The 26117-nt window shown below is 43.2% G+C and overlaps 1 long non-coding RNA gene across 5 annotated transcripts in view; it reads right to left on the reverse strand.

Annotated features, from left to right (window-relative positions):
- Positions 1-1098: 1098 nt before the first annotated feature.
- The window catches only part of LOC126534913 (uncharacterized), a 38353-nt gene continuing 13334 nt past the window's right edge, over positions 1099-26117 (reverse strand). For all 5 annotated transcript variants that reach the window (XR_011895823.1, XR_011895820.1, XR_011895822.1 and 2 more), the window contains 7 exons: positions 16021-16861; positions 15611-15635; positions 15147-15183; positions 14821-14905; positions 12833-12919; positions 6631-6732; positions 1099-1232 (listed from right to left, as the gene is read on the reverse strand). This is a non-coding gene — a long non-coding RNA (uncharacterized lncRNA). The remainder of the gene's footprint in view (positions 1233-6630; positions 6733-12832; positions 12920-14820; positions 14906-15146; positions 15184-15610; positions 15636-16020; positions 16862-26117) is intronic.

Genomic DNA, 26117 nt, shown 5'->3' on the forward strand with positions numbered 1-26117 from the left:
GGCCTTTGCGAAAGCCTAATTTCAACTTACGCTGGCCTGTCCCGTGTCTTTTGCCTAGTTACCGACGTACCACATATAAAATAACGCCTCTAGATTCCTCCAATCTTGACATTCCACCGATGTCGTGCACGTCACCCGCCATAAGAGATACTACTCGGACGATCTAGCGAGAATCGAGACGACGTCTTCACCACCGGGAGTCAGGTTACCAAGCACAGCCAGAGACGAAGCTGAGTCCAACAGCAAAGAAGACGACGAGGCTCGCTGATGTCGCGGAAACTGTCTTTCATCTTGTATGCCACTGAATGCGTTGTAAATAGCTGTAAATAGGAGGGACATTCGGAAAGCAAGTTTCGTCATATTATTCAAAAAGAAGATGACACAGCAAGGGAAACAAACAATCGCGATAAGAATCCGCGCCCATTGCTGGTTGCACGACGTAAGGAGCATCAGGTGATGGGGACTGACGCATGCGCGGAGCGCCGAAGAAGAAAATGACTAATTCCTCTCTTTCGAGGGTTTGAGTGCTCCTACCCGTGACAGACATTTACTGATAGGCAATCACCAATCCAATCATAAGGAAGGCTGGAATAACCACTTAAACCTTTCATTCAGTTATCTTCATTGAAAACTGACGTCTTGACGGTCAGTGCTCCTGTGTTTATCCCTGAGAAATCCCTTTGCCCTTAAGCGGACAATAATATAGGCTGAATGTTTTTATGAATATTTGTATTGAAACATATGGGAAATGAGGCGAAGGCCCATGAAAAAATCTAAGTACTGATGATTCCTGCTTGTGCATCACCTATCTCATCTTTAGGCCCTCTGTTCTGTCTACTTGCAGTAGTAATTACATTTCGCTTTTTCAATTATTCGAAATAATGTACGTGTGCAGAGTCAATCATCGCGATCTGATAGGTCCCCGCTCAACAGGCCCAAGAAATATTATTCGGGTACAGTCCATTAGCATACCTGTACTTAACGTTAATTTTTCACTCTCCAGGAGCGTAATGCTGCAAAGCAACTGTATCAGAGACGCAAAGTCTATCACACACAATCCAAAATTTTACTGGACACAACGTTGGGCAAGAAATAAGATCTGTTCATAAAACAAGTTTATTGCATAATTTTACGAAGTATTTCCATGGAATACCGTTGGTAATAATCAGGGACCATTGGTGAGCCATAAAAAAACTGGTCAACCTGGAATCTCTATCGTTGAGGGGTTGAAACTGAAAATAATCAATATAACACTTGGTTTATATATACTGTACAAAAACTGCAATAATTATAAACTTGTAAACTAATTTACTGCAAACGTAATGGCAGGGCAAAAATTTTATTGGATCTGCAAGCGGCCAGCCAAAACATATATATTGGTTCTCTGAGAACGCAAGCGTTTAGCATCGCGTATCTGCAGGCATCTGAGCGTAAATGACCCTGCACTTAAGGTTGCACCTTAAGAGGATGTCACCCCATGTCGATAGAAATAAATGTTTTCTTTCTCTCCCTCTCTCTCGACACCAAGCGCTTCCGTCGTCGGAGCGCGCAAAGTATGCAGTTTGTCACGCGCTGCAAAATCACCAAGGATGTGGCGCTTTTTTGTATATATGCGAATAGTTACTTTACAGATAGGATGCAATTATTGAGGAGGTTCTTGTGGTGCAGGCATTTAGAACACTTACACTCCCTACATGTCAGGTAATATACTTCGTATCCAATGGTATTAGTTGAAATTTCGGGAGACCGAGACTTTCAAGTAATATGCAGAGAAAGATAAAAATTAGAAGCACCCATAAAGATGTGGAATGAAACGGTTACTGCTCACATAAATAGTTTCACAGCATGTGCGTTGTTAGGCCAGTCGATACATACTTACAGGCCCGGAACTAGCGCTAAATTTTAGAAGGACGAGGGAGGACAAAGGAAAGGTGTTCACATAAAATTGATGAACGAACAATCGAGCCGGTCGAAAAGTTCTATCTGCTTAACGGTGATGCACACACTTAATAGAATAATAATAATAATAATACTTTATTGCGCCAAGTATTATAAAGGTGTACAAACATCCGGCCTGCCAAAGCCTCATTGGGCTTGACTGGCAGGGCCCGACAGACAGCGGTACCGCGCAGATATACACACAGGCATGAACGCACATAAAAAATTACGGAACATCAAATTAGTACAGTGGCAAAATAAAAATAGACACAGAATCCAAGTTACACTGAATCCAAGAAAGGCATTCAAAGAAGCTAATTATTCAAACTGAAAATGAAATTTCATTTTCTGAAAGAAAACAGAGGGGTCACTTATACAACTCTCACCAACCTGGCGAAAAAAGTACGCTTATAGATGCCCGCGTACTTTCCGAGCCCTCTAGTAAACGCGAATAATGGCTTTCACGGGAACTCATTGCAACGTTCAACTACGCGAGGAAGGGTCCTGTTTTTTACGGCTTCACCAAGCTCTCGGGGCGTATCAGTCATGAATATACTTGTCTGCCGAATAATTTCTTACCAGAAAATGGACGGTTTTCATGTACAATAATCACACCACAGGGAACAAAAGGCGTGGCATGGTACTTCTAGTCGGGGGTCAATTTCGAATTAAAATGATATACGCAGATGCAGACAAGAATGTTCGTAATGGCCTAAAATCACATTAGGCACTCAATATTTTTGGCTTGCTTGTTTGAGATCGGGTCACGCTTCATGAAGTTCACTAGAGCTGAGATTTCGGCTAGTTGGTTGCTCATGATTTTCAAATAACAGAGCAACCAGAACAATTATCCTGGTGAAAAGAAATCAGTTGAAAATTTCTCAATAGGCTTTCCAACTTCCCCATTGAAAATTTATCATTTAGTGCAAAAGTTTCAGAGTTGACACAATAATTATTGATTAGTATTGATCTACACTAATAGTAAAGATAGTTCAGGTTGTGCAAGAATACAGTCAACCCTACAAAAATATTAGCATCCCCGTAGGGCAGGCGAGGATTATTGTAGCTTGCGAAGGGATTTAACTGAGACGCTCTGTATGGCTCCTAATATCTCCAATTATATAATTGCTTACACGTTTGCTTCAATGAGGGAACTTATAATTGTTCGCACGTTTGCTTCTCCAATGGATGCGAGGAAACCTTTAAATAGGATTATATAGCATATTCACACAAGGAGAAAGACAGAGCATTTTGTTTTCGCCACTAAAAAACGAAGTCAGGGCGTGCCTCTATTTACTAACATTTACTAATATTTGTTATTAACTAATAGCATGCCATTATTTACTCGAAGTATAAGCGTGACAAATGTAGTTGTCCTGTTAGAAACGCGGTGAAAATTCACAAGTTTAACGTTCTGAAACGTTCTTAGGCCCCATTCACACAGCCCTCACACGTTCCATCGCATGACCTAGAGGACAATGCTTTTTTTTCAAGGGAGAGGCTCTTCGAGCGATTTTCTCCTCGTAAACGGGGCGCCGGTCACACAGAGCCTCGTTATACGTTTCCGCCGCCAGCACGGTGACAGAGCCCCGCCACTGCAAAATGGACCAATCAGAAATCAAGAAGCCGTCGCTAAATCTAGCCATTTTACATAGCTGAAGCTAGCAACAGGAGCGGCTGCTACTTTGTTTACACCTGCGTTCCAAGTCTGACCCATTTAATACTCAGCTTTGTGTACTGGTGGTGTTGAAATGGGTGCGACATGGACAGCACCAAAGAAGTTTCGACGCCGTATTGTTAATCGAGTTAGTCAGGCCTCACTGGTTCCTGTATGATAACCGAGATAATTATGCTGCTGTCGACGTCACCACTGCTGTCGCCTGTTAGTGCACTGCTCCGTCGCACCTGCGGTATGTTTGTTTCGGGTACAGCACTGACATCCTAGTTACGCAGGTATGCTAACCACAGTTAGGACGAACTTTAGTTACCGGAATGAACTACAGTTACCGCCGACTACAGATGGACATGTGTTACATGGGGAAATCGCTGCTCAGTTGGTTACGCCCAGGAGCTGTTAAGCAGGTCACGTGATACACAGTACAACGAACGAAAATATAATTGTGTAACTGTTCATCCTAACTACATTGACATAAATACTGCAATTTCTCTATAATATATCCGCTGGGTTACCGTCAGAACATTCTGAGCATACTGATTCAATGGATTTGGCGGCGTTTGGCGGTAGTTACAGCTAGTCTTCCGACTCCTGGCCAAAGTCCAGCTTACGGTTGGTACGAAAGCCAAGATAATCCATGTCTGGATTGGTATCTCTTCATGAGCGTGTGCGCTGTTGATTAGCGGTGATCCCTGTTGTTTGTTCATTGCTGGTGTGTTTTAGCAGGACTAGGATGTATTATTGCTTTTTTTGCGTATTGGCAGCTTTCATCAGATGACGCGAACTGTGTGAGGGCGTTGAGGAAGAGTCCATGTTGCGATGGGAACGAAGCTCTCGATGACTTCCTCCTTATGTTCGCCGCTAAACAAACGGCGCCGCACGGTGAGCACATGGAAGTACCCGGTGTGCTACAAAACATTGATGCACTCGAACACGAAAGAGATAACGTTAAAAGGCAGTCGGATCGACTCATGGCCATGGCTTTTCTGCTTTGTTCCTGTAAATGGCATGTGTGGTCGCACCCGCGAGCACAATCACGGTATGAAGAAATGCTGCCTCAATCTCCCGAATCTGAATTCAAGGAAAACGTCTGACTGAGTAGGTGTACGTTATGATATATTGAGCGCGCGTAAAATTCCATAGCATGGCAGGACCCGAACATGCGCAAAGCCATCGCTCTGGAGAAGCGCGTGGTCGCTGCGTTGTGTCGGCTGGCTAACATCCGCTGAAGCCAGAACCGTGGGCGATCTTTTTGGCGCCATTCGTTCGCCGGTGAATATAATATCTCGCCAGTTGTGCAGTGTTGTTTTGAGGCACATAGAACCGTAGAACGTGCGGTTCCATTCGGCACAAGGGCTGGCACAGCAGCAGCCTCAATTCACCGCTGTTGCAGGATTTCCACGAGGAATCGGCGCCCTGGATTCTGTCACATTGAAGTCTTCCCTCCGAAAGAGCACGCCGCCGACTATTTCTATAAGGAGCGGTACACCACCAGCATGCTGCTTGCACATGGTTCGGAAATTGAGAGGCAACCATAACGTCATAGGACCTGTTTCGCAAAACATACCTTGAGCCTTTTACGAGCATCCTTCGGCGAGAAAGGGATGAAGCGGTCGTGTACAGCATATCGAAAAAAACACAGCTGTGTTCACTGACCAGATAGTCCACCGGTTCCGTTATGCTAACCCCGACATGCCAAAAGAAAAAAAAAAGCTTTATTTACTGATGAAGACTGTAAACCAAGATCTGTTCGTCGGGTAAGTCTTGTACAATATTACTCGCCAATTAAGCCTTGTTTCTAAATCCTAAAGGAACGACTACATTTTCTCTGAGGGACCTACAATGCGATAGACATGTCTATGATAGCATGCACCTTGAGTAGTTAGCTATAATGTTCGTATACTAAATAGCTGATTAGGGATCTTCGATATTCTATTGTGATTTAGGAACATGTTCATCATGTTCCTCACTGAGACGTAAGCTGCTAATAATCGGGGTGTCAGCTTTACTGTTTGAATGAAAAGCAATAAGAAAGATTCTGTGAAGTTTTGTGAACAGCAGTAATGTAGCGGGCATCACAAATTGTTTGGCAGTTGAAAATCAGCTGCTTGTTTTTGACGGCATCACTGAGTTCTCTACGAACCATGCTATAAACATATTATCTTTTCCCTGGCTATTTCTTGTCCTGCTACTTTAGCGTAATTATCAGTCACCCCTGAAACAATGGCGAATATATCTGCCATCAGACGTTTAATATCCAGCTGCCTGGAAAGGTTTACTTCTACGAAGTATTAAACCGATTCCTGAGGTTTTCTATGCTTCATTTTTCTGTATTTTATTGTGATTAACATTATTAGCTGACTTCCCCGCATTTTGTTGTTTCTATGGAGATTGTGGTCTCCTTATTCTTGTGGTCTTATTAACAAGAAGGACACGAATAGCTTCGGTACTGATGGGAATCGAACCTGGGTCTCTGATCCCCTCACCCCGATTCGTTATTCCTTTGCAACGGCTGCTTATTGCGCAACGAGGGATTATCTGTCAGTGTTAGTAGCGTGCACCAGAGCACCGCAGCTGGGATAGTGGAGGTCACGTGTGGAGGTCACGTGGCTGCGTGTCCAGACGAAAACGCGAGAGGAGCCCAGCTACCAAACCCAACTCATTCGTGGCGTGTTTCGGCTTCGGCTCTTACACGGCTGTTACAGTTCTCCCTAGTGACCTTTAAAACCGCACCACACCATACCAAGATGATGTAGTTACATAATTAAATACCAGTAAACGAATATTTCACCAGTCCTCTCAGTAATGAATCTCACACTACCAAATTACATGTGCGCCTCCACTTTTAAACGCGATAATAAACACTCCCGCGGAGTTGGCTTTGCCCGAATCGTTTTTGCCCTTAAACTGCACTCTAAAAAAATATACGCACATTTTGTTCCCGGAAAATAAGGGAGTTGCACAAGAGCCGTTGTCTTAATTTGTTTTTCAGTGAAACACAGGGTGTCATTACTTACCACAAAAGCAGGTTGAAATTCCGCCATTCTTATCACACACGATAACTTTAGGAGAGGGGCAGTGTTCTTGAAAAAAAGTTTCGCATACTGTTGTGCCCGCCTCTGAAAGCCAGAAAAAATAACATTCTCACATTCGTGTTAATGATGCGCAGTTTTAGTACGACTACGTTTTAGAACACAACAGGAAACGAGAAGTGATTCAAGAGCCACCTACGGTATAATAAACTAAAAATTTTTGCCCCCTTATTAGGAATAAAGTGCACCTGCTTACGAGGTATATATTTTTACTGGGTGATTTTTCTGAATGGTCAGATTATTACCCCAAAATCCACAAAAGATTTGTCTAAAACTCGCTTTTATATGAATTGGTTTTACTAATTGTTAGCAAAAAGAAAGCTACGAAACAACATAGGGGCGCAGCATACAACGCTACTAACAAATGATTCTTTATTGCGCCTGGTCACAGTATACAAATACATATATATATATGAAAATGTAATGTAGTAAGCTACACCTTCCATACATAGGACAACAAACTGTTCGGGATGTTTTGTATCATATGCCGTAACTTTCTGCTTGGCATTATTAACTTTCGCGCAAAAGCTAGAAAGTTTATTTGGGGTAGAAAAAACAACGCTCACTGCAACTCTTCCTTCAATCTTTAGATTGTGGTCAACTTTCGTAGATACGGCACCACGACCACATTCCTACTTCTGCATGGTTGCAAGTCGGTACCAGGAAGATTAGTTTGCTTTTTCTTAACATGCAGCTAGCCATCGCAATCAGCAACTGCAAATGGCGCAGAGTCGTAAAGCCTGGGTATCGAAACTATTTTGCACAAGATAATGGAGAAGTTCACAAGTTAATTTTTAAAATATTGGTTAAAGATGCCCGTTTTAAATAATTTCGAGTGTGCAGATGCGCATGGAAGAAGAAGCATCTTTCATCTTGGCTCATAACACCATAATATACGGGTGCTTAAAACATGAAGGGTGAGGTCTATGAACCTAATATGTCTGTCAAGATACTCTTGACATGTTAAGGTAAAAGCTTTTAGGCATTTGCGGAAAACGGAGTGGATTGACGATGTGGCAACCGGCGTGCAATCACTGTCTTGTTTTAAATTCAGGAAATATTCATCCACGTATCTGAGCACTTTTGCAACCGCTGTTATTTCCAAGCGAAAGCACAAAATTCTTTTAACATGCAATACCAACTAGCCCGCCCGTCTGTTTTGTTGAATTGCTGTGTTCGTGCATCCACGTCCACATATTTCCTTCTACGTGGTGAATAATTAGCAACGTTTTATTTACGGAATATAATATGCAGTATATATGTGTGAACAATGAGTGAAATGCGTAGCGAAAGGCATCAAGTGTGCGTGTGAGTACATCTGTCTGCTTTTAAAAAGGTAACAAACAATATGGAGTCTTCTATAGTCCGTAAACGCGAGTTTATCACACAAAAAAAATAGGCAAGGGTATTGTTTCGTACATCCTAATGGCAGTTCGTATGTTCGCAGATATTTATTATAATATTTACTCAGTTTTTGTCCCAGCGTTTCACGTTTTCAGCTATTTCACCTAATTATGCTTTTATAGAACATACTTCATAGGGTAAAGTAATTTCACTCAGAGCCTTAAAAGCAAGGGCGGCATCCTCTAAGACAGATGCACAAGGGCTTTTAAGTTTCCAGGCCAAAAATTTGGGACGCAAACCACCGGTTTTACAAAGGAACGCAGGAAGGTCTACAAACGAACGCAAACAGGGCATTGTAGTATGGGTGCACGAAATTTAAAAGTCATTATAAACTTGACGGGTAGTGCCTTACACAAAATGTTATCGTGACATACAAGATTCCTTGCTACATGACCCATTGTAGAATAATCTATTGAACAGCACTTTTGCATTGCAAGAGCTATATCTCGCGTGGTCATCAGAAAAAATATACTCCTGTTCTTCAGGAATGCGCTGTATACTGCTACAGCCACTGTGCATGCTGTTCTGAAACAGTCATCCCGTTTTCACTGCTGTGCCAGACGTGGCCATGGTCATCGCATATCACATTTTTATCTCTTGAGTGCCATATTCGCTAGCGTATATGATGGCATCGTCGGTCTCTATTATGCGTGCAGCAAACACTTTAGTGCGCAGTCAAATACACTTGAGCAAAACTAACTATATTGGCATTTACAAACATTCACCTACAAATAGAAGATGAACTCAAGCAGTGCCACTTATTCTTACGATCACGAAGCTTGCCGTAGTTAGAAAAAATTCACCACCGAATTCTCATTAGCTTCTCTTGAGGGCGCAAGATTGCCAAACAATATGCTCCCATTTCTTGCATTGATTGTTTCATAGTGTCCTACACCCTTTACAAGCTTGCCCAATGAGGAAAACCATCCATCCGTCCCGTAAAACGATCGCTTTCGAAGAAGCGCGAACAGCAGCGAGTAAATCCACCTTCATGCTGCCTCTCTCTTGAACACAGAGCACAGCGAAACTGTCAGCACTCGCCGCACTGAGCCAACTGAGCCACCATCACAGATCGCTTTCAAGAGGCGGGACAGCACGTCTGTTATCACCGCGAACTATGCGGCGAGAAGGCAGAGCACACGAGGTTGTAATCAGCTAAGGTTTCAAGACTAGGCCCTCGCGGCTACGCAAGACGCTGCCACCACAGTAGGGCGGTTGATCACAGTTCACAAGGGAACGACGCGGATGAATCAGGTGCTAAAGAGCGATAACGGCTAGTCATTATCGGAACGTCATCAGCGCACATGGCGCCGCCACCTGCAATACTTTTCTACCGTCATCACTAAACTTTGTGCCGCCGTTGGCACCAGTTCATGTCGCTGCAGCGCTGTCGTTTGTACTGGTTGGATCGAGTTTTAAAACACTGATGACACCGGGCTGAGTAGAGATTAGCAAGTGGAGCAATGCTTACGAGTCCTTAGGCAACTACAAGAGCAGTTTCTGCGTAGTTGTTTTTCTCTCCATTACAACTTATATCTCTATGTCGGATTGTTGCATATGCCAATAATGAGATTGGCACCCTCTTGCTCTTGTTGATCACTGACCACTTACTCTGGTGTCTGAATTGAACCCAAAATATAGCTGAAGGTGAACGTTTCCTTCTGTCATGGCTGAGCGAATATTTAGCATTCCATCAAAATGTGCTGGGCTATCTCTAGACGTTATTTTTTTCAGCAACTGACACATGTGTCATCCTGTTCCGCGTATTTACTCCTGTGTTTACTGGTCCTAAAGGAGTCAAATCCGGTCTACTTTAGCCGTTAATTTTTTTTCATTCTTGTTCCTGAATCCTTGTTCAAAACAAGTAATAATCTCGCCTTGTGCCATTTCAAAAGCAGCTAAACTTTCAGAAGTTGCACCACATTACTTGTAATTTTATTGTCGGCCCTGATACATATAGGGCAACCAACCTTCGGTGAACTTCATACAATGAACTATCGCATTTCAGGCACAGAAAGGTATGTGCGTAGAAGCGCTGGCGCCGTTACTACTTTCGAAATTCCTGACATTAACTACTATTCATCGTAGCCCGGAAGTGGTCGCCTTCACTATAGCCACCTTCCGCTTCCACATTATTCTCAGATTACGCCGATAGACGTTTCAGTTTGTGCTTCCTTCTTTTTGGTACATCCGATGTATTAAAATTGCTTGACTATAGTATGAAGACATGCTCATAAATTGATACCGTCATTAGCCGTATATTCAATAAAGACCATAATTTTCTTATTATCTATGCTAAAATAGAGGCCTAGATATGTCACTTCATAGCTTTACATCCGTACGAGTAGGGGACAACTGTTGGTAATGGCTGGCTATCGCTTTGAAAGACAAATGCTTCGCAGTCTTCAATTATTCTTCATTTGTATGGCGGAGCGCAAACTGAGTTTTAAAGGATGAGCGTGGAGCTAGAACAAATGAGTGCAGCGCGTGTTTTTCAACAACGTTACCCAAAATTCTTGCGAATTGTGTCGTCCTGCTCAGGAAAGATTGAAGGGTCACCAAAGGTTTTCCGTTCATTCTCGTTACCTGCATTGTACACATACGACCTTAAATAACCTTAAAGGTTATTTCCTTCACAATGCCTCCCATTTGGGCGGTAAGCATGTATACTCATAAAAAATTAGCTATATGATTTATAACGTCCCACATTGTGCATACATTCCTGTTCCATCTAGACTTGGCACTGTTGTACACAGCAGGCAATGGCACGCTGAACATGCAACGTTTGTTTTTTTTTTCTTTGGCGCAACTTTTAAGTGCGTTCACGTGCGAGCAGATGCGAGGGATTGGACAGGACATGGTAATATGGTCTTGGAAGGTTATGCGCTAACATGTTTTTGGCACATATATAAGCGCAAAGTGATATCTTGAGGATCTCCGCTTCAACAAAACATAGCTGGTGCACATAACGAATAGACAGCTTTAAGACTGTATTGGCGTCAGCGCACACTTTGTCGCTTGCGCACGTTCAGCCGTCAATTGCGACTTCGCAAAGAATCGGATAGTAGCGTCAAATAATTTTATTCTCGCGTCCATCCAAGCTGCCGCGACCGTGCTGGAACGCTTGACAACCATTACCTGTGCGAGCGCCGTGTTGATTAGAGGAAGCCGGTCACATCCAGTGCAGAACTTACGTTTTCTTTGTCCGGTTCGGGCAGCTTGACCGACTTCCGCATGTGCTCGTAATGTCGGAGGCTATGGTGCACGTAGCTTATTCGTGTACGTACTCATTGCCAAAAATGAAACTCTAGCTTATTATGCCTAATATAGGAAGTAGTTTTGTATTTCAACGCCCAACAACGGTAGAGCACTATCCTTATGAGCACAAGATTGTAGGTAGAATTCTGAGCCGCTGCGACCGCATTTTACTCGGCGCGAAATCTTCATTAAGTGTAAATTCTGTGACTAGGTTAGATCACTGAAGACAGCCTGGGAGCTTCATATAGCAATAATTTAGGAAAAATTTAGGAAATATTTGTAGCCATCGTAATTAACCTAATATTTTACTCCACACATCATTTCTCTTGTATTCACGAATGTTGAACATGACTTTAGTGCACATATTTATCATATAACGCTTTCCAGCACATCATAAAGTAGCCAGAAACAGCTCAATAACAAGAAACGGGTGGCGACGCCTCTTTGAAGTTCTCGCGCCTACTTGAGGTGATGTCATTGATTTTGACAGCATCGTTTAGGGCCTTGGTAATTATTTAGCGGTAAACATAGTCAGCATTGCGTTATTACGGAGCCTAACATTGAACACGAGGACATTGATGAACGTTCGTCGAGACAGCGCGAAATACGAAAAATACGAAATATGAAAAAGGGGGAATATGTTGAAATATGTGACCTCTCAGTGATTTACTGGGGTGTAAGATTCGACGTGCAATTCAGAAACTTCAACGTTGACCTTCATTTTTCCTTGTAATATTGAACCTATGATTTCGAAATAAACGCCAAAAGCATTCTGAAAGAACGCATTATCCCTCTAAACTAATTTGGTGTGTTGCTTGGTGTCCCTTCAAGGAATATTTTGCAAAAACTATGATTATCTGACGCTCCTACATACAGTACGCGTAAGATTTCCAATCTTTATGAAAAATTTCATTTTTCTCGAATGTAGAGCTCATTGAGGACATTGGACAACGCTTACGCTAGGCTCGTAAAATACCTTTGAAAAGCTGTTCGACGCGTGTAAGTGTAAGTTGAACGCTTTATTTACCCTACACAATTCTAGATTTTGGTGCTCGTAATCTGTAACGAAGCACTGGTTCTCTGCGATAAAGAAGTGCTGCTGCGTTTGTTTCCAGAAGGGTAGCGGTAAATTTTCGTAAGCGTTTCATGTATTGCCTCTAAACGGATAAAAGGCATTGCTGAGCTATATTTACTTAGGTACTGCTCGCGCAATACATTTCAGAATTTTCAGGCGCATCGCCCCAAACATAGCCCAAAGGTTAAATATACACTCCGTCAATCACCTTGTTCTCTTAGGAGGCCGTCAAACATGCATCTAACATTTACCAGCGCTAATAGCCCTACTAACGGCTCTGCTGTAAGACATCACTGCACCATGCCTCATGAAAGAACAGTATGTCTGACACACCAACGCAAATTACACTTTTCGTTAACGTTCGATTATCCATAGCGATCTCGCTCTTACCGCAATAACAGTCGCAGTCAGTGCCATTTTTCAAACAGCAAACTTTATCTTGTAGATCGCATTCCGGATATACGCACTCATCTTGATCTGAAACACAAAATTTAAATTGATGAGTCGCTAATTCTTACAGAAATCTGTTTTTGTGCAGATTTGACCAAGTTAACAAAGGAAATCAAATTGTTTCTCAAGATTTCTTGAACTAAGATGTGCGTAAATATTTATATGGACTAAATTATTCGAAATTTTGCATATAAGTACTGTAAGTGCTTGGAAAGTTTTATGGCAATTTAAATGCTCTCTTTTTTTTAATCTGGAGTTTACAAACTCCTGTTCTGAAACCAGAGCAATACATGCAATTGGTTATTAACACCAATTTAGTTTCATTCTAAAAACGCACTAGCTCACCAATGGGTACAAGAATGCGTTGCAGTCACTAAGGAAGCTCTCATTATGTCACACAACGAAATTACTGTCGCCTCCTCATTGGAGACGAGATGGGGAGGCAGAGTAGATATTGTAGCTAACTGCGTTTGCATCGCTTGTTTCAGACCATCCGAGAGGGCCCCTCATGGATTTATTTCTCGTGGCAATATGTCCTCCATTGTTTTTTTGTGTTTGCTTAAGAGTAAACCATTAGAGAACGCCAAAAATTTCCCACAATGTCCATGCTGACTGCTTTCACTGGAGCCTGTTGAAGGGCGCTGCAGAGTAACCTATTTCAGATTTGGTCACAATGCTCACTACTGCATGAGCTATTATATGTGGCCGACATTCGTTATTCCTTATCACGACCAGGAACAGATATTTCAATCCTTAAGCTGAGAAATAATATGCGTCAAAACTTTCTCATCAACGTTGGCCTTCGCCGCCGCCCCCCCTCCACCCCAAAAATGAATGCAAGAAAGGACGCCCGGGTTACTGCAGAGTCTAGTGCAGGGCAACTTCATCTTCCTGGTAGTAGTATGAATTCACTGTTATATTACAATGAACCACGAATAGAGCCTCATTATAGCAGCTACAAACATATGATGGCGTTGAATCAGAATTTAACTGCCGTTTTTTTTTACATTTTCAGTTAAACAAAGTGGCTGTATTGCCTGAAAAGCGAAGCATTGACAGTGATAACGAGGTTTATGGTTGTCCTTGGCTCTTCTGACGGTGTTTTACCTGAGCACGGCTGCGAGGGTTGCGCCCTGGGCGCTGCCAGGCGTCTCACGAAGCTCGCGTTATGAGGAGCGTCACTGGTGTGGCAGGCATCGTGCCTCGAGCTACAGGAAACGGTCAGCCTTAGTCAGCGCCCCATAAATTACTACATAACGTAAGCTTGACGTGTATTGCCCGTCCCTATCAGAGCAGTGTTTACACGCAGCAGCTCAGCTGGAACGTTGTTTTCATTCGTGGTGCTATCCGTTTCACATCGCCACGGAGATACATATTGACACGTGTACTTGTTTGTCTTTTTCGGGCGACATGTACGACCGTCTAACAAATGTTATCGCACAGCGCAGGACGCGCCTGATTCTATCGGAAGTTTCTCGAATGTTATCGATAGTTCCATCCGCCGTCTTTCACCAAACCTTGTGTAATCTGATTGCATGTATGCGCGACGTGAATAGAGTAGAACTTTGTGCAAGACACGCGGGTCCCAGCGCTTAGTCTGGAACATTCAGCGATTGATGTACAAAAACCGAAGCATAGATCAGATTTCCGACGGCCGCCGACTGTGTTCGCCGCTGTCGCCTTTCTTTGAGTGTAGCCTGTTTTTGAGGGCACAAGTATAAAACTCTAGTTTCGGCTTTCCAAGTTTGGCTGCTTTTTTAACCGCCACTACCAAGTAACAATACATTTTCGAAATTTACACTCTCGGCAACAATGAATTGCAGCACCTGATATTCAATAATATGTAATTTGAACCAAAACGAAAAACGATTAAACAATCACAAAGAAATAAAAGTTTCCATGTAACCTGTTATAAGTTGTATACTTACCTTCTGAAAGCGCTGTTCCGTGTAAGTAAAAAAGGGAGGCAACCAGGATACCAGCGAAAGGTATGTGAATTCCTGCCATATCAACCTGTGAAATGCTTTTGTAAGTTAAATGAGCTCATATTTCATTTAACAGCAATTGTTTATGGGTCCTGGATTGAATTTGCACCAGTACGATTGTGCATACTTATGCGCACGAAAGTTTTATGCAAACACGTGCACTTATCCTACTACAGATTTACACTCCGCATCATATTTGATCGTTATCAATGCAAATGTCCGCATGCCAGATACCTCTTGGAAGTACATATTTTAGGGAAGTTACTTACCCAACTCTGTCGGAGAATTTTTCTTCAAGGCTGAAAGCTGAAAGCGTAGTTAGAACCATCCGAACGGAAAACTAAATTATACATACGTTATTCTTTTCCTGGGAAGAAGAACATGCTTGCAAAAACCTGCCAAATACCTAATACATCTACAACACCTGATTCCGTGGTTCAGGTATTGAGGGGAATATGACTGAACTTTTTGCTTATGTCAATAAAGCAGTATGAAACATTAGAGAACCGGAACAATGGTAAAAAAGACGTCTTAAATATATAACGAATATTTAGGTCGAGCTAAAGCACATCAACACATCTTGTTCTCATATTGAATTTCATTTGCTCGTGAATAATAAACCGTTCTTTCGCACGTTAACCTTACAAGAAATCTTAAAATTTTGGTGACAATTTGCCTGTGTAAAAACGTTAATGGTCACACTTCGCGACGCTGTTTAACAGCTCGTAGATACCTTTCCGCAGTTTTCTGTAGGCCACCTGCACATATAGATATATACAAAATAAATACTTAATAAATACCTTTTACCACATTGAAGACGATGACCAAAAGGATAACAAAGTAAAAACGGGAGCCAATGTTTCGACAAGTGGACTACTATATTTCAAGGCGGCATATGCTTTTGAAAAAAAAAATGCGTTTTACAAAACAAGTACACTTGTTGAAATTTTGGCTCCTGCTTTTACCTTGTTCTCCTTTTGCTCACCGTCTTGAATTTTCATCTTCTGCTCTCCCCGTCTTTCCCCACAATATAGATGGTGTACATGAATAAATTTCAACGTCTTCCCAACAACGAGCGTGACATTGGTCATATAAATAAATCACATTTGTTTAACCGCTAGTGCAAGAAATCAGGGGGCTTACCACCACAGCAGAAAAAGAAACACTCCTCTCTGGAGCTAACAAATTCGAATGTAACGAGAAGAACGCACACAGATGTTTCCGCTGTTCACTAAAGCAGACCTCATAGTCCAGCTGTTGAAGAACAGACAGCGAACTGTCTTGATTTTATCCTTTTATACAAGCAGCTGCAATGATGAGAGCGTTACGCTTCATAGCTCAAGCGAAGGAGTAACGAGAGTTCTGTTAGAAAATTATTACAAAATATTTCACATAGAGAGTCTAGTTGTAGTTCACCACCACATGCACCTCGGATTTCCAAAGATGAGGCTTTCGGCGTTCTTCAATAAATACTGAAATCCATTAGGAAGGAATATTTCAGTTATTCAGCTACCATGTTCCTTCGGCTTAATTAGGGAACCGTTCTGTTTAATATAAGCTCCATTCTTACAAATGGTTTTCTGCGCAATCCTTATAAGTTAAACCTAATCTTTCAGAATATTGTTATGGAAGGGTGAAAGAAGGGAGAGAAGAAGAAGAAGATCGCGATACGCTGGCTGCTGCGTGCTGTTACTAGTCAGCCATATTAACCCAATCGACTCTCCTTGTATATACATTGCAAATATAGTTTTATACTCCCAACATCACCGTAACATTTTGGTGGGAGGTGCGGGGTACCACGGCTGGAAACGGAGCTCCCCACTGGACGTCGCATCATCGTCCTCACCATGAATGACGGTGAGCATGCTTGGGATCAACGTCGTTGCCGCCTCTAACGTCACCATCGCACGCTTGTCCACGCTGTCCCCTTCGGTTGTGGTTGTGCGACCCAAGATCCCGGAACTTTCTGGACGACTGATAGCGCCTACGTTGAAGAGTGGGTGGCTGTGTACGAACGTTAGAGTGTAATCCAGAGATGGGACCCTACAGCTATGCTAGCTAACTTGTTGTTCTACGTAAGAGGTACGACAAAGGTATGGTTCGAAAATCATGAAGAGGAGCAGATCAGCTGAGACCAATGCAAAAGAAGTTAACAGAGTTGCTTTGCAAACCAGCCGGCCGTAAAATTGCCGCAAAGCAGGAACTGGCCTCCCGTGCCCAGTCCCCCACATAGTCGTATGTTTCGTACATCCAGGACGTGTTCGCGCTTTGTCGTAAAGGCGATCAGGACATGACAGAAGCTGAGAAGGTAGGGCATAGGCTAAAGGGAATCGCTGACGACGCCTTTAGTCTGCTGATGTTCGAAAGCTTCTCTACAGTTGATGCTATCATCAAAGAGTGCCGACAATTTGAGCAGGCCGAAAACCGACGCGTCCTGCATCCATTCACCAGACTTTCCAATACTGCAGCAACGTCTATGTGTGATCAGCCCGCACAGCAGCATGCGTCGCCATCAGAGGACGTGGTGCGAGTCGTTATACGTGTGCTGGCCACGGTGGCGCCTGCAGCTTTCGATTCGCGTAGCCCTGATGCTACCCCTTTTTCAGTTCCCCTCGCGCTGGCCATCGTTCGACTGAAACTTTGAAACATTGGCCTACATTCTCTCTGTGCTGTCACCAACCCCAGAGTCAACTCTTCTCTCAGCGTTATCGCAACCCGACTGAGTGGAGCACCGCGGACGGCCAGTCAATATGTTTCACCTGTCACCGCATTGGTCATGTCGCCCAATACTGTCGCAAGTCGTGGCCCTCAACACGTCGCACGCCGACCGACCTGAGCCGTTTTATTGGAAATGCCCGCAATGTTTCGCCCACGGCCGAGTCTACCGACAACTCTGCTAGGAACACGTGGCACAGTCGCTCACCATCGCCGCGCGGACATCAGTCTCGTTAACCAGAAACGCGTCGCCCATCTTCCCGCTCGCCGCAGCCACGTCGCCTTTCGTCCCCTGTGGCTTTTGACCACACCCTTTCGGAAAACTAATACCCCTGTCGAACGGGAAGATTTAATGTCATTCTAATCGAATGGCATTTGTAACATAGAATGCCATTCGGTCTCTTGCGGGGCTACACAGTAAAATGTAATGGCCTTCGCAAATGATTGCAATGACGATCTGGAACATAATTTCTCTCGGGTCCGCAGCCGCTGCAGCTGTACCCATGGCACCGCACGTCAAACACCGACGAACCACCACGACAGTACACAATACCATTGCTGCCGTTACTTAACAAACACGTTCAATATGGCTGATCGCCACGACACTCCTAATACAAAGAGTAATAGGGCTTGACCACAGCCTGTGGTGAAAATATCATCGCGGCAAAAATAATTATTCCTTTTTGAGAGTCTAAAAAAATATTATCTGACTTTAATGACGCACGCACTATTATTTCGCGTTGCGTGTCGCTGTTGTCTATCTTGGGTCAAGGGTATACATTCGGTTCGAAATCGAATGCGAATGAGTTCCCCTAAATCATTCGATGGCAAATGTCGTTCCATTCGAATGACATTAAATTTTCTCGTGTAAATCCCGATTAGTGGGATTATATGCGAGTGCCATTCGATTCGAACGGCATTAAATCTTCCCGTGTGACAGAGGTATAAGAAATGCATCCCTCGGAGTTCGCGCTTTATTGCCCACTAGTACAGCAAATCATCTGTCTGTACCCGCAAAGAGTAGTGTAACTGGCGTTAACATAGACGGCTTACCTGGCCAAGCCCTCGTCGACACTGTAGCCCACGTATCTGTGATGAGCGCGAGCCTACGTAGACGTTTAAAGAAGGTCCTCACCCCAGCAGCTGCCCTAGTGCTTCGTCTTGACGACGGCGGCGTGGTGGTTGTACTTGGAATGTGTACTGCGCGTATAAGTATAGCCGACCGCCCTACTTCTGTTCTGTTTACTGTGATCGACAACTGCCCTCCCGACATTATCCTTGGATTGGACTTTTTATCCTATCATTCCGCTCTCATCGACTGCGCAACCAGCGTTCAGTTGGAACTGCCTTAAGTCGCCGATGCTCCGAGCACCGCTCCACCGCACTTGTGTTCACTTGAAGATGTGCGTCAGGCACCTGAGGAAGTCACTTAAGTCGCTTTGACCGCACAGATTCCAGACGGTGAATGTGTCCTACGCTCCATCATCGACGTGCTTTTGAAGCGGAACGTTGCTCTTCCGCATACGAAGTAGCGATTACTAATATCAACGTCGTCCTCCCGCTTCTGAAGTTCAGCCTGTGCCCTCAAGTGCTTCTAGCCGGCATGTTCTTGGCCAGCGTTTCTAATACTTCCGAATTTGACATTGAAAGGCTGAATGCCGAGAGTGGCATTCATTCAATTAAGTAACAGTTAATTAGGGCACCGAAACCAACCTTTGGTGGGAGGCGAACTGACAGCCATTGGTCATAAGTGAGGTGAAGTTTATTAAGGTAGATGTAATTAAGGGCGATGTATAATTAATAAAGAGTTCATTATGACACTCATACAACAAATTTTATTGTTAAATAAGAGGACGTTATTAAAGGCACATTTAATTCAAATATGGTTAATTACAACACTCGAACCCCCGACCTTCGGTGCGAGTTGAACTCACAACCTTCAATGTTAATTAAGGCGAAGTTTTTTAAAGTAAAGGTAAATAAACTATAGTTTTATTAGGTACTCGAACCCAAGACGTTTGTCGAGAGTCATCCCCTAGAGCTTTGGTTGGACTCTTTCCAAGAACTAGGTTTCTCACAAACTAGTTACCCAACTACTGAACGAGCAGAGCCATCACGCGGTGATAGCAGTGCTTTCGCATTCAACAGTGTATTGACCACAAAGTGTCCTTTCAATTTCTTCTCATCTAACTTGTACTAACGTCATGATTACTAGCATCTTTCTTTGAGTGCCCAAATCCTACAGGAGAGGTTTCCTGAAGACTTGATGTTTATCTGTCGCTGTGATAGTGTATTTCAGAAGTAATTAAGGCTATTTTCTTGTACAACGTGTCAAATGAAACATGAAAGAAGGGCAGCTTAGGTGCAAATTTGATCAGTTCCGTCTTGTAATTGTGCAGTACCTTAGCTTCGACAGCCTTGCTGAAGTTTCCGTTGCTGTATAATTTTCTTGAGAAGTGTCTTTATTTGGGGATTGATGACTGCTGTGAAAATAACTTATTGGTCTCTTCGAGGGATTGAATGCTCCTACCCGCGACAGCGATTTACTGATACGCAATTACCGGTCCAATCAAAAACAAGGCTGGCATAACCACTTAAGCATTCCATTCATTTATCTTCCTTGAATATTTACATCTTATGGGTGAGGGTTCCTGTGTTTTTCACTGGGAATACCCTATGCCCTGAAGCGGACAGTAAAATGCGCTGAAGGTTTTCATTGATATTTTTATTGATACATATGTGAAATGACGGCAAGGCTGATGACAAAATTTAAATACCGCTGATGCCTGTTTGTGCGTCACCTATCTCACTTTTAGGCCCTCTGTTATGTCTACTTGCACTGGTAATACCATTTTGCTCTTAAATTATTCGAAATAATGTACAAGTATGTGGTCAGTCATATCGATCTGGTAGGTAACCACTCAACAGGCCTATTATTAGGGTACAGTTCATTAGCATACCTGTACTTACCCTTAATTTTTGACGCTCCTTAGGAGCGGAATGCTGCAAAGCAACTGTATCAAAAACAAGCACAATCTATCAAACACAATCAAAAGCTTTTACTGGATACAATGTTGGGGCAAGAAATACAATCTGTTCAGAAAACAAGTTTATTACATTATTTGACAAAGTATTTCCATATAATGCCGTTGCTAATAGTCAGTGACCATTGGTGAGCCATAAGTAAGTGGTCATTCTGTAATCTCTATCATGCAGAGGGCGAAACTGGAAATAATCAACATAACACTTGCTTTATATATGCTGTACAAAAACTGCTGTAATTATAAACTTGTAAACTAATTAATTGAAAACGTAATGGCAGGACAAACATTTTACGGGATCTGCAAGAGGCCAGTCAAAAAAATGTATACCAGTTCTGAGCGAAAGCAAGTGTTTAGGATTGCGTATTGATATGTATCTCAGCTTAAATGGCCCTGCACTAAAGGCTCCACCTTAGGAGGAAGTCTTCCCATCTCGATAGCAATAAAAGTTTTCTCTCTCTCTCTCTGTCTCGACACTAAGCGCTTCCTTCGCCAGAGGTTGAAAACATGCAGTTTGTCACGGAATCCTGAATCACCGAAGATGTTGGCCTTTCTGTGTATAAGCAAACTGTTATTGTACAAATAGGATTCAACACTTCTAATTATTTAGGAGGTTCTTGCGGTGTAGCCATTTAGAACACTTTTACCGCCTGCCTGTCTAGTGATATACTTTGTATGCAGTAGTTTTCGTTGACAATTCGGGATACCGAGACTTTCGAGTAATATTTAGAGAAAATAAAGACACGAAGCACCCATAAATATTTGTGAACGAAACTGTTACTTCTCACACAAATAGGATGTGCGTTGTAATGCCAGTCGCAACGTACTTGCAGAGAAGGAACGGGCGCCAAATTTTACAAGGACGAGGGAGGACATAGAAAGGGTGTTAATATGAAATTGATGCGCAATGAATCGAGCCGATCCAGAACAAAACTTCTTTCTCGTTATCAGAGATGCTCACACTTAACAGAAGAATCCGTGAAATGCACTCAAAGAAGCTAATTATTCAAACTGAAAATGAAATTTTGTTTTCTGAAAGTAGAGAGAAGTGGCACTCATACGCCTGTCACCAAGCCGGCAAAAAAAGTACGCTTCTATTTGCGCATGTACATTCCGAGCACCCTAGTAAACGCGCAGAATCACTTGCACGGGTACTCCTTGCAACGTGCAAGCAAGTGAGGAAGGGTCCTATTTTTTACGGCTTAACTATGTCTTCGGGGCGTATAAGTCTCGAATATACTTGTCTGTCGGATAATTGCTTGCCATAAAATAGCGGAATTTTATGTACAATGCTCACACCGCAGGGGACAAAATTGTGGCATGGTACTTCTAGTCGGTGGTCAATATTCAATAAAAAAATTTACGCACAAACAGACAAGAATTTTTGTAATGGTCTCAAAACACGATAGGCACGCCATGTTTTTGGTTTGTTTGTTGATGAATTTTACTAGAGCTTAGATTCCGGCTAGTTTGTTACTAATGATTTTAATATAACCGAGCGCCAGCAGAACAAGAATCCTTGCTAAAAGAAATCACTTGAGAAGTGCTCAATAGGTTCTACAAATTCTCCATTGAAAACGTATCATTTAGTGTATTATTTTCTGAGCTGATTCAATAATTATTGATAAGAATTGATCTGCTTTCATAGTAAAACTAATTTGTCTTGCAGTGGAAGATAGAGAACCCTACAAAAATGGTTGCATTTCCTCAGTGCAGACGAGGATTATTGTAGCTTGCGAAGGAAGTGAACTGAAACGCTCTGTATGCCTTGTGATATCTCGAAATATATAGCTGTTGACATGTTTGCTTCTCTGAGAGAATATATAACTATTCACTTGTTTGCTTCTCCGAGGGACGCGAGGAAACGTTTGGGTAGGGTAATATTGCACCTCCACAAAAGGAGAAAGATAGAGCAATTACCATTTAGCCCTTGATAGACAAAAATAAATAACCTTTTGCTCACAGATGACCTAAAGGACGCACCTATGTAGTCCAAATATAAACGTGACAAACAATATAGCTTTCTTGTTAAAAACGAAGTGAACACTCACACATAACGTCTTGAAACGTTTTAACGAGTGCGCATTCTTAGGCCTCATTCGCACAGCTGTCACACATTACAACGCGTCACCATCAGGGCACTGCATTTTTTCAGGGGAGAGACTTTCCGAATCGTTCTTACCTCGAATACGGGCCACCGGTGATTTAAAGCTTCTACGTTTCTGTCTCCGGCATGGTGACAGAGCCCCACCGTAGCAAAATAGACCAATCAGACATAACGAATACGTCGCTAAACACAGCTATTCTACATAGCTGACGCTGGCAACATCAGCGACTGCAACGGCTGCAACTTTGTTTAGATCTGAATTCCACGTCTGACCCATTGAATACTCAGCTGTGTGTTTTGGTGGTGTTGAAATGTGCGACATGGATAACACCGAAGGAAATTTCAACGCCGAATTGTTAATCGAGTTAGTGAGGCCTCACAGGTTCCTGTACGATAACAGTGAATTATGCTGCTGTCGAAGTCACCACCGCTGTCGCCTAATAGTACACTGCCCCGTCGCGCCTGCGGTATGTTTTTTTCTTTAGTATGCTGCTCTTACATCTTAGTTACACAGGCCTGCTAACCAAACTTAAGACGCACTTTAGTTACAGGACTGAACTGTGGTTACCGCCAACTACAGATGGACATGTGTTACATGGGGAAACCACTGCTCAGTTAGTGCCGTTCTGGAGCTGTTAAGCAGGTCACGCGAGACTCAGTACTGCTAATGAAAATATAATTGTTTAACTGTTCTTCCTAATTATATTGACATAAATATTCACTTTCTCTAGGCTATGTCCGCCGCGTTACCGTCGGAACTTTCTGAGCATACGGATTCAATTGCTTTGACCGCCTTTGGCAGTAGTAAGAGCAAGTCTGCCGACTCCTGGCCAAAGTCCAGATTACGGTTGGTACGAAAGCCGAGACAATCCATGCCTGGATTGGTATGTTTAAGTGAGCGTGTGCGTTGTTGACTAGCGTTGATCCCTGTTATTTGTTCATTTCGAGTGTTTTTTTGCGGGACTATGGGTACCTATAACGTAAAGCTATCCCAAACTTTTCTATTCCAATTCTGCAATCAGCCCTCCTCGATTGGTCAAAAACTTTTTTGAAATACCTCCACTTCGCCTATCTAACCCGCGACGTCAAGAAAACCATGATGGCACCTCATCTGATATGACGCATACACATTGATTATGAATGATTGGACCGAACAAAAATAAAATAGTTATTTCTGATTAGACGCCTTTTCGCCATTAGGCGTCGGATATTGGGCAAAATTTTTTGGGCTGTACTTACTTCACCTGCCTGTCATGCGACCTCAAAAAACCGTGAAAAATCACCGTGTTGAAGTGACGTTTACGCATCAAAGATGCGTTTCTACGCCCTAGAAAACTGAATTTTTTTCCGAATAGCCGCAAGGTGCCCGTTCCGAAAGGAATAAAAGATGGCTTTCGCCGATCGCTAAGGCACTGTCTGCTCGCACATGCCGGAGAGTATGGTTCTGTTGCGTACAATAAAACTTTTGCGTGGCAGTGAAACGTTTCCGAGCACTTTCGGCACGTTTACGATGTCGCTCTGCCAACTCTACTTTGCTGAGGGTCCGTTTCAGTGCATTCTTAACCTTCCGTTGCATGCCGCCACGATTATAGACCAGTCTCCTCAAGCTAAGTAAGGGAAAGGGGACCAATCGTAGACACCGGCACCACTCTCCGCATTCGGTTATCGATTTTCAGTGGACTGACTCGGCCCTATGGAATCCCTCTCCACTTGAGCGTGCTCCTCGCCTCTTGTAAACCAATTAGATAAGACAATGCACTCACCGTAGGCAATGTTATTCGTTTTTAATGCAGACAAAAGTGACCTTCTATAACGAGGAGAGCGTTTGGTTGGTCTGTTCAGACAACCCTGCGGGTCACCGCCCGATGCTTAATTCGGCGGTTACGGAAATTTTTCATCAGGAGATTGGAATAACAACATACTGAATATTTTTACGTTATAGGGCCCTGTGTGCACTATTGCTTTTTTTTGCGTACTGCCAGCTTTTATCAGGTGATGCGAATTGTGCAATGTTGTTGAGGAAGACTGCATCTTGCGATGGGGACGAAGCGCTCGACAACTTCCTCTTTATTTTCAAGCGGCGCCTCACGTTAAGCAGATGGAAGTACCTGGCGTGCTACAAGACATTGATGTACTCGAACACAAAAGAGAGAACGTTGAAAGGTAGTGTGATTGACTCGTGGCCACGGCCGTTCTGCTGTGCTCCCGTAAATGGCATGTGTGGTCGCACCCGCGAGCGCAATCAAGGTATGAAGAAATGCTGCCTCACTTTCCCGAATCTGAATTCAAGGAAAACGTCTGACTGAGTAGGTGTACGTTATGATATATTGTGCGTGCGTCCAAATCCGTAGCATGGCAGGACACGAACATGCGCAGAGCCATCGCTCTGGAGAAGCACGTGGCCACTGCTTTGTGTAGGCTGGCTAACATCCGCTGAAGACAGAAGCGCGGACAATCTTTTTGACGCCATTCGTTAGGCGGTGAATATAATATTCCGCGAGTTCTACAGTGTTGTTTTGCGGCGCCTAGAACCGTAGTATGCGCGGTTTCGCAAGGCACAAGGGCTGGCACAGCAGCCACGTCAATTCACAGCTGGTGCAGGCTCTCCTTGAGGAATTTGCGCCCTAGATGTTGACGTAATGAAGTCTGCTCTCCGAAGAGCACGCCACAGACTATTTCTTTAAAGGGTGGTGCAGCACCAGCATGCTGCTTGCACATGGTTCGGGAATTGAGAGGCTACCATAACATCATAGGACCTGTTTTCATAGGACCATAGGCTTTTACGAGCATCGCTCGGCGACATAGGGCTGATGCCATCAGGCGCAGCTTCCCAAAGAAAACCTAGCTATCTTCTTTGACCAGATAATCTGGCGGTTTCGTCATGCTGACCCCAACATGCCAAAAAAAAAAAGGTTCTTTGACTCATCAAGACTGCGAACCAAGTCCTGTTCGTCGGATAAGCCTTGTACAATATTACTTGCCGATTAGGCCTTGTTTCTAAACCATGAAAGAACGACTACATTGCTGAGGGACCTACAATGCGATAGATATGTCTATGAGAGCATGCACCGTGAGTGGTTAGCTATAATTTTCTTATTCTAAATAGCTGATTAGGGATCTTTGACATTGTCTTGTGATTTAGGAACAGTTCATCATGTTCCTCACCAAGACGTAAATCACAAATCATCGGAACGTCCGCTTTACTGTTTTAATGAAAAGCAATAAGAAATATTTTGCGAAATTTTGTGAACAGCAGTAATGTAGTGGGCATCGCAAATGGTTTGGCAGTTAAAAATCGGCTGCCCTTTTTTGACGGCATCACTGAGTCTTCTGCAAACCATGCTATAAATTTATTAGCTTTTCCCTGACTACTTCTC

This window comes from Dermacentor andersoni, chromosome 7 (genome assembly GCF_023375885.2).
Source record: "Dermacentor andersoni chromosome 7, qqDerAnde1_hic_scaffold, whole genome shotgun sequence".
NCBI lineage: Eukaryota > Metazoa > Arthropoda > Arachnida > Ixodida > Ixodidae > Dermacentor > Dermacentor andersoni.